This window comes from Polyodon spathula, chromosome 8 (assembly GCF_017654505.1).
Source record: "Polyodon spathula isolate WHYD16114869_AA chromosome 8, ASM1765450v1, whole genome shotgun sequence".
Lineage (NCBI taxonomy): Eukaryota > Metazoa > Chordata > Actinopteri > Acipenseriformes > Polyodontidae > Polyodon > Polyodon spathula.
The window spans coordinates 2,765,287-2,783,764 of NC_054541.1; the positions used below are offsets into that span (position 1 = coordinate 2,765,287).

Consider the following 18,478-nt stretch of genomic DNA (forward strand, 5'->3'; position numbering starts at 1 on the left):
TATTTGCTCTGCAACAGTGACTACTAATTAACAGTAGCATTTATAAGCGCTGAACTAAGCAGAGAATAAAGACGCAAACAGAGGAAAGGGTAAGAGGCAGAAAGTGCAACACACTGGGGGCGAGAAATACACACGAGGATCACACAAAGAGGGTGTGGGACTGACATGAGACTTGTACATTAAATTAAGTGCAACCGTACAACAATTAAAACACAAGTGGAACAATAATTTCAATTAAAAAGAGGAAAAATGTATGTCAAGCAGTGAATGTGACAGTTAATATAGTACACACACACACAATGAATTTATGAACTGTTAACATAACTTTCAAGAAGTATTTAATCGAAGAGCTTAGTTTGATTCAGATTTTTTTTTTCTTTTCCAAAAAAATGTAAAAAAATTAAAAAAGGACGGCAAGTACGGTGTTGGAGCAAGATTCAAAATATGTATTAGAATTAATAAACGATAAATGCATTGTTTTTAAATGTGAAATTTAATGTTAATGTTCCGTGGCAGCAGCTGCGCACTGCATCAAGGCCAGGAACTCCTCCTGTGACACATGCGGCAGGGGTGGTATGGAGCCCCTCTCTGTGGCCTGCCAACTGAAGTGGTGGGGTCAGATACATCTGAACTGGACACTTGGGGGTCTATGTGGGACCGGGGATGGAGAGCGGGAGTGGGGAAGCTGGGGCTACCCTGTGACTGTAAGAGAGTCTCCAGCATAACCTGCTGAGCCCTCATCGTCTCCGCAAGCTCTTGGAACTGCCGCTCAGCCGAATTTGAGCGCCGAATGTATTTTGGAGAAGAGTTACTGGTTTCTTGATTCTTGCAGTATCCTCATTTAGTTCTCGACAAAAGATACCATTTGTTATTTTTAGGACTCTGATCTTGATCGTTCTCGTGTCTTCCTAATACATGTGACTATTTTATTTTGAAAATATTACATACATAAATGCAAATGGAAAACCAAACCAAACTTTTCTCGTTTTCGCTCTGATTGTAAAATTTATCTCAATTCTTTGAAGATGTAAAGACAAGAAAGCTATCAGAACATTGGATGCCTTCAGTGGTACTGACATGCCTCATTGTTATGCCTCATTTTTGTTCATTGTGCAGTTTTGCTTTTTTTAATATTACTGTATCTTACTATATTAAAGTAAAATGGGAGGGAAAAAAATTCTCAACCGCAAGGTTTTTTTTTTTTTTTTTTTTTTTTTAAACGCTACAGCTTGTGTCTTTATAATGACGTTGCTACTTCAGAAACGCCCCCTTGAAACCGGACGGATTTCGTTCAGGATCCAAATAGTACGAAGCATGGATCTGGACCCAAATAAAACGTTTTAAATAGACATTCAAATAGTTCGGGTTTATTTGACCGTGGAGACAGTTTATTTTCTAAAGCCAATGTCTGTACGTTTTTAATTTCTGAAGCAGTTACTGGACCCACATCAGCTGCTCTTGCTGTGATTTATAGCAGACTCGCTCTACACATTAACAGCCGCCAGTCGGCGCTGTTGTGAAATTACAATTCTAATCCCCACCCCACTCCCATACAGCGACGCGCTTCATCCAATTCATCAACTCATTTACGCAAGAAGGGCGTACGCGGCAGCGAACTTTTCTGAGCCAGACGCAAGTAACGCAGATCCCACCCCTTTTCAATCCGAACTCGCTCTCTGCCTCAGAGGCTGTTTTTCACCATATATGCCGGGACTGCACGCTTGGTTTTACTGCCTAATCGGGCTGTTTATCAGTACACTGGTGCAGTGCGTGCATTTTCCATATATTAATCACCGATTCTGGCAGTGACCTCGCCCAGGCAGTGTTTCAGCCCAGTCCCGGCTCCGCATCCCGAGGTAAATATAAGAAACAGTTTTCATCGTTCTGTTTTTATTGGAGAAGCTCATACGTGCATGCTTATTTAAATACCCTCACCGCAACAGCTAAGGTAGTACGAGTAGCCAGAGGACGGAGACACGCGTTGAATTGCAAAGGTAAGTGGTTTGATGTGTTTTCCCCTGGTAATGGATACAGCTTCGGGGCATGGATTCTGTAGCATTGAGGCGAACGCTATGCAGACATCGTGCGTTTGTTTTGTGACCAAAACGTGGCACTTCTTCATTCGCTATGTGTGTTTCGTTTATTTGTAAGTGTCTCCTTACGTATCTAGTGTTGTTTCTTATCTTTAATAGCGAGAAAATATATTCGCGTACCGTTGTTATTTTTGCATGGTTTTTGTGCGAAACTAAACCGTACTAGTGCATTGTTGTTGTTTTTACTTGAGTCTAAAGCCGGTGAATTCTACATGCGCACTAAACACGTAGGGTTCTGTTGGGTTTCAATTCTGAATATTGCTGAACTTTATTATCACACAAGAGAGTCGAATACTCCACAAACTAGGTGGTAATTTCAGCGGGTTTATTTTGGACCTCAGTGAAGTGTGTTCTGACACAGGAGGCTTGCCCATCCCATCGTTGTTCGGAACAGTCCACTCAAATACACCATTAACAAACAGTTAATTAAGTATCGTACAGCAGAAACGTACACGATGGCTTGAATACACGAATCGACATTTGGAATCTGTGTACCTTGCCAGGTGAATTTTTAACATCTCGACCCAGTGCAAGGCCCTATTTGATTTGTGCCAGGTAAATTTTACTAGCATCCGTTTTTTGCCACAAAAATTGTGTTGTCAGCCTGATATACTGTTTGTACTGACACGATAAAAAGTGAAATGTCTTATTAATTCAGGTTCACATGCCTGCCTGTGTATATTGTGGATGTGTAAGTGGAGTGTGGTGCAGTGTTCTCATTGTGAAACGTAGCGCCTGTTAATACAGCGATTCACAGTCTATCGTGCACACCAGATATTGGATGCGAGTGCTCTTTACTGGATCTAATATTGGAGTGTGATATACCTGATTAGGTTTCCTGCAAAAAACCCTTTGAGTGGCGCTACAGTATGTAGCTGTTCACATGTCAACCCCTTGACTGGCGCTACAGTGTATAGCTGTTCACATTTAAACCTGTTTTTTATTTTATTTTAAAACATGATATCTAGTACTGAATTGAGTAAAATATTTCTGCAAGCCTTGGAGCATGGAACAGTCCACAGCCCTTAAATGACTTTTTTCTTGTTTAATAACCAACCAGCCCCGCCCCCATATTGACTGACCCAGCCGTCACTGCTCAGGAAGTGCAAGTATACCTGATTTCCTGAGAATAAGGCATGAGAACTTTCTTTAATCTCATATAATACCAGGTACTCTCTTTTATAATGGAGCACATGTTTCTTTCAAAACTTCACATTTAAAGACCTGCGATATGTAGTTGATGGGAGGGGAAAGCAGGTACAGTTTTTTGTTTAATCACAGTTAAAAAAAGAAAACAAGACATGGCTTAATTTATCATTACCAACTGATTTGTATTTGTTTCTGAGTTGGTTCGTTTTACTAATAACATCATATTCTACTCAGCATGGAGGAGTTTGGGCCCTAATCTGTTTAGCTTTCATTGAGAAATGCAGAGGTTCATGCAGCAAACTTTGAAAATAGCCTTTATTGCTGACAATTTCTCTAACAAAAAGAAACATGCCAGAAAGCACTATAAAGTGTATGCTTATTATACCAGCAGCTTTTCTTGTTGAAAGCAACTACAGATTTTGTATTTATTTTAATGTTTTTATGCAAAATTAAAAAAGCATATTTAAAAAAACATCAGAGCTGTGTGTGTGAGGTACATGGCACAAGAGATCAGAGCTGTGTGTGTGAGGTACATGGCACAAGAGATCAGAGCTGTGTGTGTGAGGTACATGGCACAAGAGATCAGAGCTGTGTGTGTGAGGTACATGGCACAAGAGATCAGAGCTGTGTGTGTGAGGTACATGGCACAAGAGATCAGAGCTGTGTGTGTGAGGTACATGGCACAAGAGATCAGAGCTGTGTGTGTGAGGTACATGGCACAAGAGATCAGAGCTGTGTGTGTGAGGTACATGGCACAAGAGATCAGAGCTGTGTGTGTGAGGTACATGGCACAAGAGATCAGAGCTGTGTGTGTGAGGTACATGGCACAAGAGGTCAGAGCTGTGTGTGTGAGGTACATGGCACAAGAGATCAGAGCTGTGTGTGTGAGGTACATGGCACAAGAGATCAGAGCTGTGTGTGTGAGATACTGGCACAAGAGATCAGAGCTGTGTGTGTGTGATACATGGCACAAGAGATCAGAGCTGAGAGAGAGAGTGAGAGCGAGCTCTGGGGTTCCGTTGTGATTCATCAGTTTAAACAGAGGCCTGCCTGTCTGCTCCGAGCTGGCTCCCTGCTCCTCACAGCCCCACTAGCAGGTGGGTTATGGCCTAGACCAGCACTGGGAACTCAATTCTTCCTCTGTCTTGTCCCAGGCCCTGCTTTTTAAAAGACTTTGTGATCCAAAGGGCCCAGCTGCACTTGATAGACAAAAGGAAAGGCAGCTGTGCTGCCTGTAAGGGAATCTGTCCTCCCGGCTTCATTCCGTGCTCGCTGCTGGGGTTGACACACAGCCAGTCTCTTCAGCCCCAATCACATCCAGATTACACCCCGGGATTGACACACTGCCAGTCTCTTTGGTCCTGTGGCTTTGCAATGTGCAAGTGTAGAGGTGATGTGGTGCTCAAGAAATGACAAACAACAACGTTCACGGTGTAATGGTGGTTTATTTATAATCCAAAGTCACATGACCACTGTAAACAAGTAGAGTGTGCCAGTGGAGAAGCACCTGTACCCGTACCATACCGAGCCCTCACGGGTTGGGTTTGCCAGCGTGCCGGTGGAGAAGCGGTATAAGAGACACCAAAAGATTCTCTGTGACCTCACTTCAACAAATGTATAACATACTTTAAGGAAATGTTCCTTTCAGTGCAGGTTGGAACACATTTGCTAGCAAATGTAAGTAATATACTAATAGTACAACTATTAGCAATACTTGGGAGTTATGTAAAAATAGCTTTAGCCTGTTTTGTGGAGAAGTGGAGCTCCCGCTGCCGCCCCTATGGCCAGGGGCTCCCCTCCCGAGGGTCCCCTGCTGCTGCTGCCGTCGCCTCCCGAGGGTCCCCTGCTGCTGCTGCCGTCGCCTCCCGAGGGTCCCCTGCTGCTGCTGCCGTCTCCTCCCGAGGGTCTTCTGCTGCCATCGCCTCCCAAGGATCCGCTGCTGCTGCCATCGCCTGGGATCGCCGGCTCTGCTTTGCCTGGGGTTACTGTCAGCCCTGCTTTTCCACAGGAAATGCTGTGGCCGGAGCGCAACAAGGGGGAGCTGCCAGCTATGAAGAAGGGGGGATTGGTCAGGAGACCACCTCCCCCCCGCAGCAATTTCACTGCCGAGAATTTGGTGGCCGGAGCCCCACAAGGGGGAGCTGCCGGCTACAGAGTAGGGGGAGGTCGTCAGGAGACCACCCCCACAGACAGCCGGCTACAGCTGTTGGGGTGAGAGGAGGACCTCCCACTGTGGCCGCCACCTTTGGCCCGTTGCTGCCCTTGTTCCTGGGCAGGACTATAAACCAGGACTTCGGGACTGAGGGGGGAGGTGGCCATTGAGGCCATGTGTGCTGCGCACAAGGCGGGGGGTATGTGTGGCGGAGTGTTGTGCCCCTTTGTTTATTTTGATTTATGTATTAATGCGATGGCAAAAGCCGTCCGATATTATTATTATTATTATTATTATTATTATGATGTATTGTTTGGCCAGACTGGCGAGACGACGTCCGCCAGGTTATTGTTTTTATTTTTAAAAACCTCATGAGGATGCGTGACTGATCTTCTACTGATTTATTTAACTGGCTGACAGTCATGCATCCTTATTTAATCTCCTGCAGACTATGGCATAATAGAATATAAAAGCCTGGAGCTGTCTGCGCTCGAGGTGGAGCGTAAGAGGAGAGACGTAAGTCTGTAAACGGAATATAACAGTTGCTAGTCTACTGGTTTATACACCAGCACAATACTTGTTTTGTTGCTGTTCATTATTTGTTTATTTGTTTGGCCAACGCACCTTTTGTTTTGTGTCTTTAGTGTAACGGAAAAGCTTATTGTTTGGCACACAAATCTTGTTGCCCTGGGCGTTGGGCGATACGAATTGCACACCTCTGAATCCCCTCCAAATAAAGCAAAGGACACTGTTCTGCACAGTGGAGTGAGTGTGTGTGTGTGTGTAGGGGGGTCATATTTATAACTGTCATTCATAAGTAACATTGTTGGAACTTGTTCAAATGTGAATACATCTGCGGTGTGTCCAGGCTCCAGCAATACGAATTTGTACTGCAAGCAAGTGAATTAGCTGTAGTGATGGGTGGTGCATGTCTTAGCTTGCTTTGCCTCCGAGCCTGTTTTCCTGGGATGACAGTGGAGAGAGATTTCTCTTGCTCTATATCATGTGCTTTTGATGACTGTTGTTCAGAAACACATTTGTCATTAATAGTCATGATGCTTTTGTTCCGTTTTATACCATTTCTTTCTATTTCTGGAAAAGTTGTTTCCGTTTCAGAAACATCTAGGTTACACTCGGAGCGTAGCAATACACTTCTGTCACGATCCACATGCTGATATGCATGTCGGGTTGATACACTACAGCCTATGTAGGTTACATTCAGAGTAATGATCCACATGCTGATATACAGGTCACGATGCGGTCTGCATGATGATGAAGGTGATGGTCCTGATGGGCTGCTTGTATGATGTATAATAAGATTAATGATCTTTTAATGAAGGGCTATTTTCTTAAAGAGAAATGAAATGAGTTGCATTACAGTAGCATTACAGTAAAGGTGAATTGGATGGATGTATTTATTTATGATGGCGATCTGCATGAGCTGTTGGTGAAGAGAATGTATGGAAGCCTGCTTGCTGATTATTTAGTGCTGCACTTCCAGCCTCATGAAGGATCCATTGCAGTCATAGGACTGTTATTTGAGTCAATGCGTCAAGTACAAGAAAGACTGATATGTATGAAACGGGTCTTTACTGTTAACCCTTTGCGTTCCTATGTCGGACCAGGTCCGACGTTACAGTTTTCCCTTTCCAGTCCAATGTCGGACCCTGTCCGACATCATCAAAAAGATGTAAAGCACAGGGCTCTAGTCGTTTTTTCTCCAGAAAAAGGCGATAAAACCTTTCAATGGCCGAGTGAGACCTATAGGAGCCGAATGAAGCCAATAAAATGGCGTATCTCGTAGCCCCATGCACTACAGAGATAACGTGGACATAAACAAAGGAGATAGCTACTTCTGCATCCAGCGCTCAAAGAATATCACAGACATTTGCAGAGCTTTTTGAGATCTTATAGTAATAAAATAACGACTTGCACTGCATTATTGAGGAGTTTGGTGATAAAACGAGTGAGGAGAGGATTTATCAGTATGCACGGCTGTAAAGAGGTATGTGAAAAATACAGTTGGGGGCTTGGCTGGAGATACCTTCCGTACAGAATACTCACAGAGTGAACCCTGCACACAGGATTAAGACTTCAAGTTGTTCACTTTTCCTGTGCTGTGCATTAGTTCAGTTAAATCCATACGTTTTTTTTAGGGATGCATTGAATCCAAGTTTTTGCGATTCGGCCAAATACCGAATCTACAAAAACTGTCAAGAAAACTAAAGGAAACTGTGAATGAAAATCAGCCTGGCAACTACTAACAAGGGACGCGCACAATCTATAGTTTTGAGCTTTTTAGTTAACAGTGTTTTTACTACCGATTGGAACCTCTGGGCGTGCAGAGTCATATTCCCGGTACCTCGACTTAAAAATCTCATAAAATGCTTTCTTTTTAAATTCAAATTCAAGTCTGCAAGTTCTTGCATGCGTGCTAAAGAGAGACAGTCCGCTGCCACGTCTGTAGCCTACTTTAAATTACTTTCCGATTTCAGCTTGAGTGCCTTTAAGTAAGATGGCACTGGCTGCAACTCCATTGTTGTTTTTATACACAAATACGCTTTACTCGATTTGAAAAACGTCATGAAGGATACAAGCAACTTCTTTCACTACTTGCTTTGATTAAATGAGTAGTACACAACAAAATATGAAAGCTGATTAATTTCAACAAGCCACGACAACTTTTTAAAGAAAAAAAAAATATTGTAGTCTACTTCAATCGGAACATTAGTCTGCTATATTATATTAAACCAAAACAACAAAAAAAAATCTGGTTCTCTTGCCTTTTTCAATTAATATAATTTAATCAATAGAGAATAAAAACATACTAAGATAACTACCTAGCCCAAGTTTAATTAATCGTTTTTGTAACCTACCAGCAGCTTCTGTTGCATACACATCGCTGATGATAGTGCAGACCGTGGGTCAAACAAAGTCCTATGAATGCCTTTAAATTTGTTTGTATTTTAAACCATTTAATTGCCAAACCATAACAAAACATGTATACAGGCTTTTAAAAAAAAGTTTACTTGTCCTTAGGTTGCCTTTAATTAATTTCTCTGCAAGTACTACTACTTTGTATATGATGTAGAATACATGAATGCAAATATCTAACGCTAGTACATACAATAATTTGAATGTGAGGTTCTTTGGGATGGTGGTATTGTCATTGCTTGCACCCGGGCACCTCTTTCTTTACAAATTAAGCACTGCCAAATGGAAATATGTCCCTGAATAATATTTCCATGTGAAACGTGCACAATTTACCACTAGCCCCCTCCCCTCGCAACAGAAACGTCAAAATACAGAACCGAGGAGAGCTGCATCTTTGCCGTAATAACCCACTATTTTCTTTTAATGACGTTTCAACCTGTATAACCTGATTTGAGAGCTATGAGGGAAAATTACAGTGATGAGTGAGTGACCTGAATCTCCCTGCAAAATAAAGCCCACATTGATTTAAATGCACTGTGTGTGTAACACAAGTCAAATAGGCGGATTCATTTCTTTTATTTAAAGACGAGCTGCACACACTGGAGGGATGTATTAAAATGGATGTGCGTCTGGGCAGATAGGATTTGGTTCGCTGAATCCTAAGTGAAAAACGTTCAAGGGGGTGTAGACTTTCTAACCCTGATAGATATAATATAGATTACCAGAACAGGGATACACAGAATGAGCTGAAGGAGTCGCCCATCTGCTGTTCGCTCTTTTTATTCCTCAAATAATGCAGCTTGTCAGTACATTTCAGTGGGAAAAAGGGCAAATGCACACTGGAGCAAGAAAAATAACAAGGGATGCACCGAATCCAGGGTCCGGTCTGAATACCTACTTTTTGAGCAGGGTTCGGATTCTGGTAATCTATATTATATCTATAGTAGAAAGTCTACACCCCCTTGAACGTTTTTCACATTCTTAGTGCCTTAGAGTTTCATGCATTTTTTTCCCACTTATCTACACACCATACTCCACATTAAGGCAAAAAAGTTTTTTATTGAGAAAAAAATTATATATTAAAAACACAAAACTAAAAGATCAGAATTGGGTAAGTCTCCACCCCCTGAGTTAATACTTGGTGGAAGCACCTTTGGCAGCAATTACAGCTGTGAGTCTGTTGGGATAGGTCTCTACCAACTTTGCACACCTAGATTTGACAATATTTGACCATTCTTTACAAAACTGTTCAAGCTCTGTCAAGTTCCTTGGGGAGCGTTGATGGACAGCAATCTTCAAGTCCTGCCACACATTTTCAATTGGATTTAGGTCTGGGCTCTGACTGGGCCATATTTACCTTTTTGTTCCTTAGCCACTCCAGTGTAGCTTTGGGTCGTTGTCATGCTGAAAGGTGAACTTCCGTCCAAGTTTAAGCTTTCTTGACGAGGGCAGCAGGTTTTCCTCAAGGACTTCTCTGTACTTTGCTCCATTAATTTTCCCTTCTATCCTCCTGACAAGTGCCCCAGTCCCTGCCGATGAGAAACATCCCCATAACATGATGCTGCCACCACCATGCTTCACAGTAGGGATGGTGTTCTTTGGGTGATGTGCTGTGTTGGGATTGTGCCAAACATAACGCTTTGCATTTAGGCCAAAAAGTTGCATTTTAGTTTAGCCAGACCACAAAACTTTTTGCCACATGACTATAGTATCTCCTGAGAGAAAGTAACTGCCCAGGTAAAGAGAGGATTGAGAAAGTAACCACCCAGGTAAAGAGAGGCTAGAGAAAGTAAGCACCCGGGCGCAATATCATGCAAACCGAGTCACTCTGGAGTTCATATCATGCAATCCCATTCGCTCTGGAGTTCATATCGTGCAAACCCAGTCCCTCTGGAGTTCATATCGTGCAAACCCAGTCCCTCTGGAGTTCATATCGTGCAAACCCAGTCGCTCTGGAGTTCATATCGTGCAAACCCAGTCGCTCTGGAGTTCATATCGTGCAAACCCAGTCGCTCTGGAGTTCATATCGTGCAAACCCAGTCGCTCTGGAGTTAAAGCTTTCTGTCCGTACAAGCACACTTGTGCTAAATCTGTGTTTAAAACAGAACTTTAGGAATTCAAAAAGGACAACAATTTGTCCTAAAAATAGTCTCATACTGTACCAAGTGTTATTTTCAGAAACCGAGAAATGTGTTATTAATGGGGCTGTGTTTCTTTCACTGTAAAAAGTAGCGTATTTCATGGTCTAAACATACCATGTTACTTTGAATTAACGCTGTAGTGTTTGTTTTAAATTGCTAACAACAGCTGTGGAGCTTCAAGGACGGCGGGAATTGAAAGTACTGCGGATTTCTAAAGGCAATATTTTTTATTGAGGTTTTTACAAAATTTGAGGTAGGCGTATATTTTATTTCTGTGGATAAAACTTGATCAGGATGGCAAAGAAGTCCTAGAAGTTAGCTTTTAAACGGAAAGCTGTTGAGGCCATAGATCGTAGTGCTGTGTACCTAGTCTTTTTTTTTTTTTTGGGGGGGGGGGGGGGGGGGGGGTTCCACTTTACAGTAAATTACCGGTATGCTACAGTGTATGATTGTATTTTTTTAAATACATTTAATTCAAGTTTATTCAATTCATGTTTTTTTCTATTTGTTATGTTTTACCACACTGTTTTATATGCTTTTCTTTATTAAGTGCTGCATTTATTTGAGCTGGGGTAGGAAACAATGTCAAGTTTTATTATTGAGAGCGGCTTTTATTTGAGGGGCGCGTCTATTAAAAATCTGATATTTGAGCGCAGCTCGTATTCAAAGTAATACGTTAGGTATTTCATGATTAAACTTACTATTTCTGTCTGCTTTTAATAAATATTATTGTCCTATTCAAAAAAGACTCTTCTCTACAACAGATGGACCTAAATATTGAAATGCTGAGCTGAAAGTCATTGCTAAATTGCAGAGTACTTTGTTTTTATGCCCACCTTGTAAAGACATTCTACAGTTTTCATCATTAGTGAATTATCAAACAACAAAAAAATGTAAAACTGACAAGACACATGAAATGTCCCCTTCTTGTTCTGGACAGAGCGATCTTTAGCAGAAATATCTCCGGTCTCTGGTGCAGCTGGTTGTCTCTTCTATTGAAGACATTTGAAAGAAATCGTGCCGCTCTATGCAGTGTGTGTTCAGTCATTAACCAGAAGCAGACTAAACCGGCTGCCAGGTTCCTAAGTGCTGTGTAACAGCTAGTGTATCAATAAGGCAAACACTTGCTGTTTGATTTTAAGTGAGACGAATGTATATTTGCACTATGGGAATGTTTTATCGGGAACCACATATTACATGTCAATGGGTACATTTGGTAAATCCGTGAAAGAAATCCGCTTCAGTTATTGAATACGTTGCTATAGAGATAGTGTTCGGATTGACACAGTGATCAGCTTTCAGGACACCTGTCCTCAAACTCCCCCAGGAGAGCTGGAGAGTGCCGAGTGCCACTGTTAGTGATGGCTGTTTGAACTTCTGAAGAAAAGGGAAAGTATACTGGATACCTAGGAACTGGTTTGATTGTATAAAGCTTTGCTTGCATGGCTGTCTAGGGCTCATGAGAGAGGGTGTGAGTGACTTCGTCATGTTCAATTAGAACAGATAGAGAAAGCGTTGTTGTCTACTACTGCATCAGGTTACATCAGATTAATGTGTTTACAATGCTAGCTCTATATGGGATTTTTGAAGATGCATTATGTACTTGTTGGAAAGGATCAGAGTGATCTGTTCCCAGGTATTTGTAGTTTCCCAGATATTTCATGTAACTTGCTTTTTGTATTTTGATTGGGTTATTGGGATGCAGTTTCATCTTATTTTGCTCTATGCATATATTTAAATGCAAAAATCCCAATTAACAAGTATTATTATTATTATTATTATTATTATTATTATTATTATTATTATTATTATTATTATTATTATGAAAGAAGTAAAACCATGATTGATATTCTAAATCCTGTTAGATTGTTTTCCACATCCTCATGCACATTATGCAGGTTAGGAATACCCTGCTGGCCTGTTTCTCCTCACTGTGGCACAGCGGACCCTGCTAGTCAGGTGTGTGGTGAGTTCTGCTCTCCCGTAGGTTAGGAATACCCTGCTGGCCTGTTTCTCCTCACTGTGGCACAGCGGACCCTGCTAGTCAGGTGTGTGGTGAGTTCTGCTCTCCCGTAGGTTAGGAATACCGTGCTGGTCTGTTTCTCCTCACTGTGTTGTTTGTTTGTAAAACTGTTGGGGTCGATTGCAGTGTACCAATGACTTAGTTTGCATCAAGTAGACTAAAATGTGGTCCAAATCCTGCAGATCTGTACCAAGTTAGTCCTGATTGCAGCGTACCAAACAGCTAATAATGAAAATTGGTTTAGCTGGCCTGAACAAATGGAACAAGTTAGACCGATAATGAGGACTAACCCATAAGGAAGCAACAGCGTGGGCGAAGTAGAGGCGTGGAAAAGTGCAGAGCAGTTTGGAAGCAGTAAGGAGAAATTGCATCTTGAATTGCTTTAATCAGAAAACACAGAAAACACTACAGCTCAAAGTGAAATAGCTGCATGTGCTTTTCTGATAACAAACAAGCTGAAACTCAGAGCAGCTGATTAAAATTCAGCGTCGTTCTGAGACACTGAGAAGGAGAGGAGCCAACAGCACAGCAGAACAGCAGCTATAAACGAGGCAGTCTTCCCAGCGACAGCGAGTGGAAGCGACAGCGTGGCCGAAGTACAGGAGTCAAAGTGCAGAGCAGTTTAGAAGCAGTTTGATGGCTGCAGAAGAAACTAAACTTCCAAAACAAAAAAAAAAAAAAAAAAAAACCCTCAACATGGTCTTCAAGCCAGTAATCTGTGACACCTGCATGATGTGGGAAATCAAAGAAAACTCAGCAGAGCTAAACCAAACCAAGTGTGCATAAAGTGCAGCACGATCCAGGACTTGCATAAACTAGTAAGTATGCTAGAAATGGAGCTTCAAGAAATGAGACAGCAACAGGAACTTAGCACACCCATAATTCATGAAAGTCTGTACCACCCCTAACAGACAGGTGGAGGGGTAGCGCTATACCTAAGAAAAGCCCAGATGTTAAAACTGGGCAAAGAAAATAAAGCCGAATCAATATGGGTCAGAATAAAGGACAAAAATTAAAAGGGCATAATAATAGGAGCATGCTATAGACCGCCAGATTCAGCCGGTGAGCAAAATAATCTGTTATACAATGACATTAGAAATGCATGTAGCAAAGGAGAAGCCATACTAATGGGGGATTTCAACTTCCCCATATAAAATGGGAAAACCTGGTGGGGAGCACGATGGATGAAATTGAAATGGTGGAAATGGCAAATGACTGCTTCCAACACCATTTGTCAAGGCATCGACTAGAGGGGAGGCATGCCTTGATTTAATCTTTTCAAATAACGAAGACAGAATAACTAAAACAGAGGTCAGAGAACCACTAGTAACCTCAGACCACAACATGGTCTCATTTGAAGTGCTTTTTAAAACCTCAAAAGTAATGACTAAAGCTAGGTTTACAATTTTAGAAAAGCAAACTATGAAGGTATGAAACAGAGACTAACAGAAGTAGATTGGAGTAAAATAAAGAAAACATCCACAGAAAAAGGATGGCTGTTCTTCAAAAATATAGTACTAGAGGCACAAAACAATTACATCCCTGAAGTAGACAAATTGAAATGTAAAATTAAACTGCCAAAATGGTTTAATAGATCAATGAAAAAAAAAAATATTCAGCAAAAAAAGGCACTTTACAGAACTTTTAAAAAGGGACCAAAAACAAAGTACACAGAAAGAGTGCACGGAACTGCAAATGCAAGTCAAAAAGGAAGTTAAAAAAGCCAAGAGAGAAATAGAAATGAATATTGCTAAGGGGGCTAAAACCAATTCCAAAATGTTTTTCCAATATTACAACAGCAAGAGAACATTCAAAGAGGAGATTAAATGTCTAAGAGATACAAATGGCAAAATCATAGATGAAGAAAAAAAATAGCAAATATATTAAATGATTTCTTTTCACAAGTTTTTACAGAGGAGGATACGGACAACATGCCCCACATGTCAACCTGTTCCTGTCCAGTTTTAAAACACTTGAGCATAACCGAGGCAGAAGTGATAAAGGGACTAGGAGCTCTTAAAATAAACAAATCCCCTGGGCCGGATGAGATCCTCCCAATAGTACTCAAAGAAATGAAAGAAGTTATTTACAAACCACTAACCAAGATCATGCAACAGTCTCTTGACACAGGGGTTGTACCGACAGACTGGAAAATTGCAAATGTAATACCGATCCACAAAAAGGGAAACAAAGCCAAACCAGGTAACTACAGACCAATAAGCCTGACTTCTATTATATGCAAACTTATGGAAACTATAATAAGATCCAGAATTGAAAATTACCTATATGGTAACAGTATCCTGGGGGATACAAAGGGGCATTCAGAACAGAAAATAGGAGGCACTTTTTTATACAGAGAATTGTGAGGGTCTGGAATCAATTCCCCAGTAATGTTGTTGAAGCTGACACCCTGGGATCCTTCAAGAAGCTGCTTGATGAGATTCTGGGATTAATAAGCTACTAACAACCAAACATGCAAGAATGGCCGCCTCTCGTTTGTAAACTTTCTTATGTTCTTATAATTAGCCAAATGCGGATGGAAATTCATAATTTAAAGTGTAAGACAAACTCAGACATTTCCGTGTACATTGCCACTACTTTCATTTGATTAAAAAAATAAATAAATAAATACATTGAAGATACTGAACCAGCAAAAATATGAGACAGTATGAAAAAAGCAAATGATAAATATATTAATGATAAGAGTTTTTATTATATTAAGCAGGATTCAGGGAAACACATTTAAGGAGAAATATACCTATATTCATAATGTGTTTTTATGCACATTCATCACATGCATCATACTTGCATGCTAACTTGCCGGCAGCCTATTGCTGCTTGACGCTGAACGTTAAGTTCTCAATGTGTTTATATTTAATACGCATTACACTGACATTTCAGGTTAAATTGAATACATCAAACGTACATGCTTTTTTAAAATTAAATATACAATATCCTATTGTACAGCACGTTAGTTTGTACAATATTTTAATGAAAAAATCGAAACCAGTCTCTTCAGAACACTTTGTTCCTCAAGCATAATAAATTAGACAAAAAGGAAAAGGGTGCCGCATTGCTGTAGTAGTTTATTTAAATTATACATTAGCATTGACTGATCAGCTGTCATTCAGCTGCTTCTAAATTGTCTTGGCTGTTGTGGCCGTGAACCTTGTCTTATTGTAGATGTAGTTCTGCTTTTTCTTCCCACAAAGTTTAGTTTCGCTGTGTCATCGCTCTGTTGTGTGTTTTCTGTTTCTATCAGCAAGCAGGCCTTGTTCAGTCCGGTTTGTTTACATTCCGCAGTGCTAGTTTTAGCTGAAACCTGCTTCACTTCATCATCAGCAGTGCAGGGTAATAGTGAACTTCCAAGCTCAACATCAATAAACAAACACAGTGATGTTGCTTACATGCATATCCAAAGTGTGGCATTGTACAGTGCATACTCACTGATGTGCTGCCTGCAGTGTTATTGTACAGTGCATGCTCACTGATGTGCTGCCTGCCAGCAGTGTGGATTATACAGTACGGTGCATGCTGACTGATGTGCTATCTGCCTGCAGTGTGGAATGTACAGTACATGCTGACTGATGTGCTATCTGCCTGCAGTGTGGATTGTACAGTGCATACTCACTGATGTGCTGCCTGCCAGCAGTGTGGATTATACAGTACAGTGCATGCTGACTGATGTGTGGATTGTATGGTGCATACTCACTGATGTGCTGCCTGCCTGCAGTGTGGATTATGCTCCTAAAGTGAGAGTGGCTTGTGCGTCCATTCCTAAGAAGTTCTTTAAAGTACTCGGAGCACACATCTGAACTGTACTGTATTACCACCATTTTCCTAGGTGAAACTTGCACACATTTTGACAAATCTGATACTGTTGTGTTCATTTATTTGAAGTGAAGAAATGTTTTGATTGCTTGTTGCAGTAGTATTTACACTTACTCTAAACTATACTGTATTTAAACATCTGTTTTTTGTATTGTCCTGTAACACCTGTAAGTCGCCTTGGATAAAGACGTCTGCCAAATAAGCTAATAATAATAACTTCACTTGGAGGAATACAGTGGACATTGAAAACGTGACATTGTGAGCAAAAGCAGAGATTGGTACTGGGAGCTATCCAATGAGTAAAGACAGTGACTTCTTTAAAAGATCTTTAGTAAATTGAAAGATTTTTTTTTTTCTACAGAAATATATATTTAAAAAAAAATACACCAAGTAAGAGAAACATTCTGAATTCCTACAAAAACTCCCAGAAGCCACTCACGTGTGACTGCTGTGTTCCTTCATGAAGTGCAGCATGGGAAATTAATTTTTATTTACAAATATGAAAAAATACTATTTAAAAAATCCACATTCTAACAAAATGTGTGCATCTTTCATTGAAATAACTTACAAAAATAGATGGTGAGTAAGTAGATTCAAGAAAATGCACAGAGTCCTTTTCTTCAATCAGTTGCCAGGTTTATTGAAATATGCAGGGAGTCTGGTCCCAGGTACAGGACAAACAGAATACTCATCATTACAATGTTTGCATGACATTAAATACCCTTCTGTATAGATGGTCCACCTCCCCTTTCTCTGACACTTGGTCAAGGTAATTTAATTTATTGTGTGAGTGTTAATGTGTGTGTAGTCTAGTGTGACAACCTCTGAACTCAGTGCATTCTTCACACTCCTGGAGACAAAAGGTCCATATATCTGCCTTTTGTTATCTTCTTGCGACCCCCTTTGATCCTAGTGGCATTATCCCTTTCGATCTCTCTGAAGTCTTTAGAGCCTGTTCCCTTCTAGTCCACAGCATTGTTATCTCGTTAGCTTGCAGTCATTGTTGGGCAAGAGCTTGTAGACGCAACGTCCCTATCAATGTTTAGCAGTACATGCAATTTGAACCAAACAGTCTGCTATCTGCAATATTAGTCTCTTTTCAGAAAAGAACACCAGAATAGCTCTGCCAGTCCACATGCGTAGCAAACCCCTAATCAATTCTCGATCCATGTTTTCCAACATTCATATTGGAAAATGCCAGCTCTATGAAGTGGATAGAACACACTGATCAAATATACTAGAATTGGAATGCCAGCTATAAGAAGTGATAGAACACATATAGATCTTGACTTGGAATGACAGTATATCTGATCTATGTATCTGATCACATGTAGATTGTCGTGGAAATCTTAAATCAGCTCCCCAGTAATGTTGTTGAAGCTGACACCCTGGATCCTTCAAGAAGCTGCTTGATGAGATTCTGGGATCAATAAGCTACTAACAACCAAACGAGCAAAATGGACCAAATGGCCTCCCCTCGTTTGTAAACATTCTGATGTTCTTAAATATATGTCAGGCCTATGAAGTGATAGAACTCATATAGATCAGATATACTGCAATTGGAATGCCAGTTCTGTTAAGTGATAAAACGCATATATGAGATGGATACAGATATGGATTGTCTTGTTTAGTGTGCTTTGTGTTGTTTCTGAGGTGTTGAGGAATGTGCTTGATTTGTCTCTGCCTGTCCCGGGTGGATTCCTGACTGTGGGGTGGGCAGGATAGGGGCTGTCGGGACTTGTCTCCCCCTCCCCCTGTGCTCCAGCGCTCATTACACAAAGATTTAAACCACTGTCGGTAACATCCACCCCCGCCACAGCTGTGCATTCAAAATCCGAGCTATCAGTATGACCAAAAACCGAATGCACAGAATGGAAAAATAATTAGCAATGAAATGCTAATTCACAATGTGACGTAATCTCCAGATGTGCACGCAGAGACATGCAGCTGGATGGATGTAGGACATGTGTATCTCAAGAACTGCATGTTACACAACAGCCTGCAAAGTTTACAGTCGCAACACATTCGTTTCCCTTTGCTGTGTCCCGTGTTGTCCGTATCGCAGCATTATATTGTAAACAAAATGACGACTCTCTTTACAGTTTTAATCACACATCACAGGTAATAAATCAACAGGGCAATACGTTTCTCAACA

The 18,478-nt window shown here is 41.0% G+C and overlaps 1 protein-coding gene across 1 annotated transcript in view; it reads left to right on the forward strand.

Annotated features, from left to right (window-relative positions):
- Positions 1–1,646: 1,646 nt before the first annotated feature.
- LOC121319190 (proto-oncogene tyrosine-protein kinase Src-like) overlaps positions 1,647–18,478 on the forward strand; it is an 81,118-nt gene continuing 64,286 nt past the window's right edge. Inside the window, exon 1 of the mRNA XM_041256385.1 lies at positions 1,647–1,856. The gene's annotated coding sequence lies outside the window, so the exon portion shown is untranslated. The remainder of the gene's footprint in view (positions 1,857–18,478) is intronic.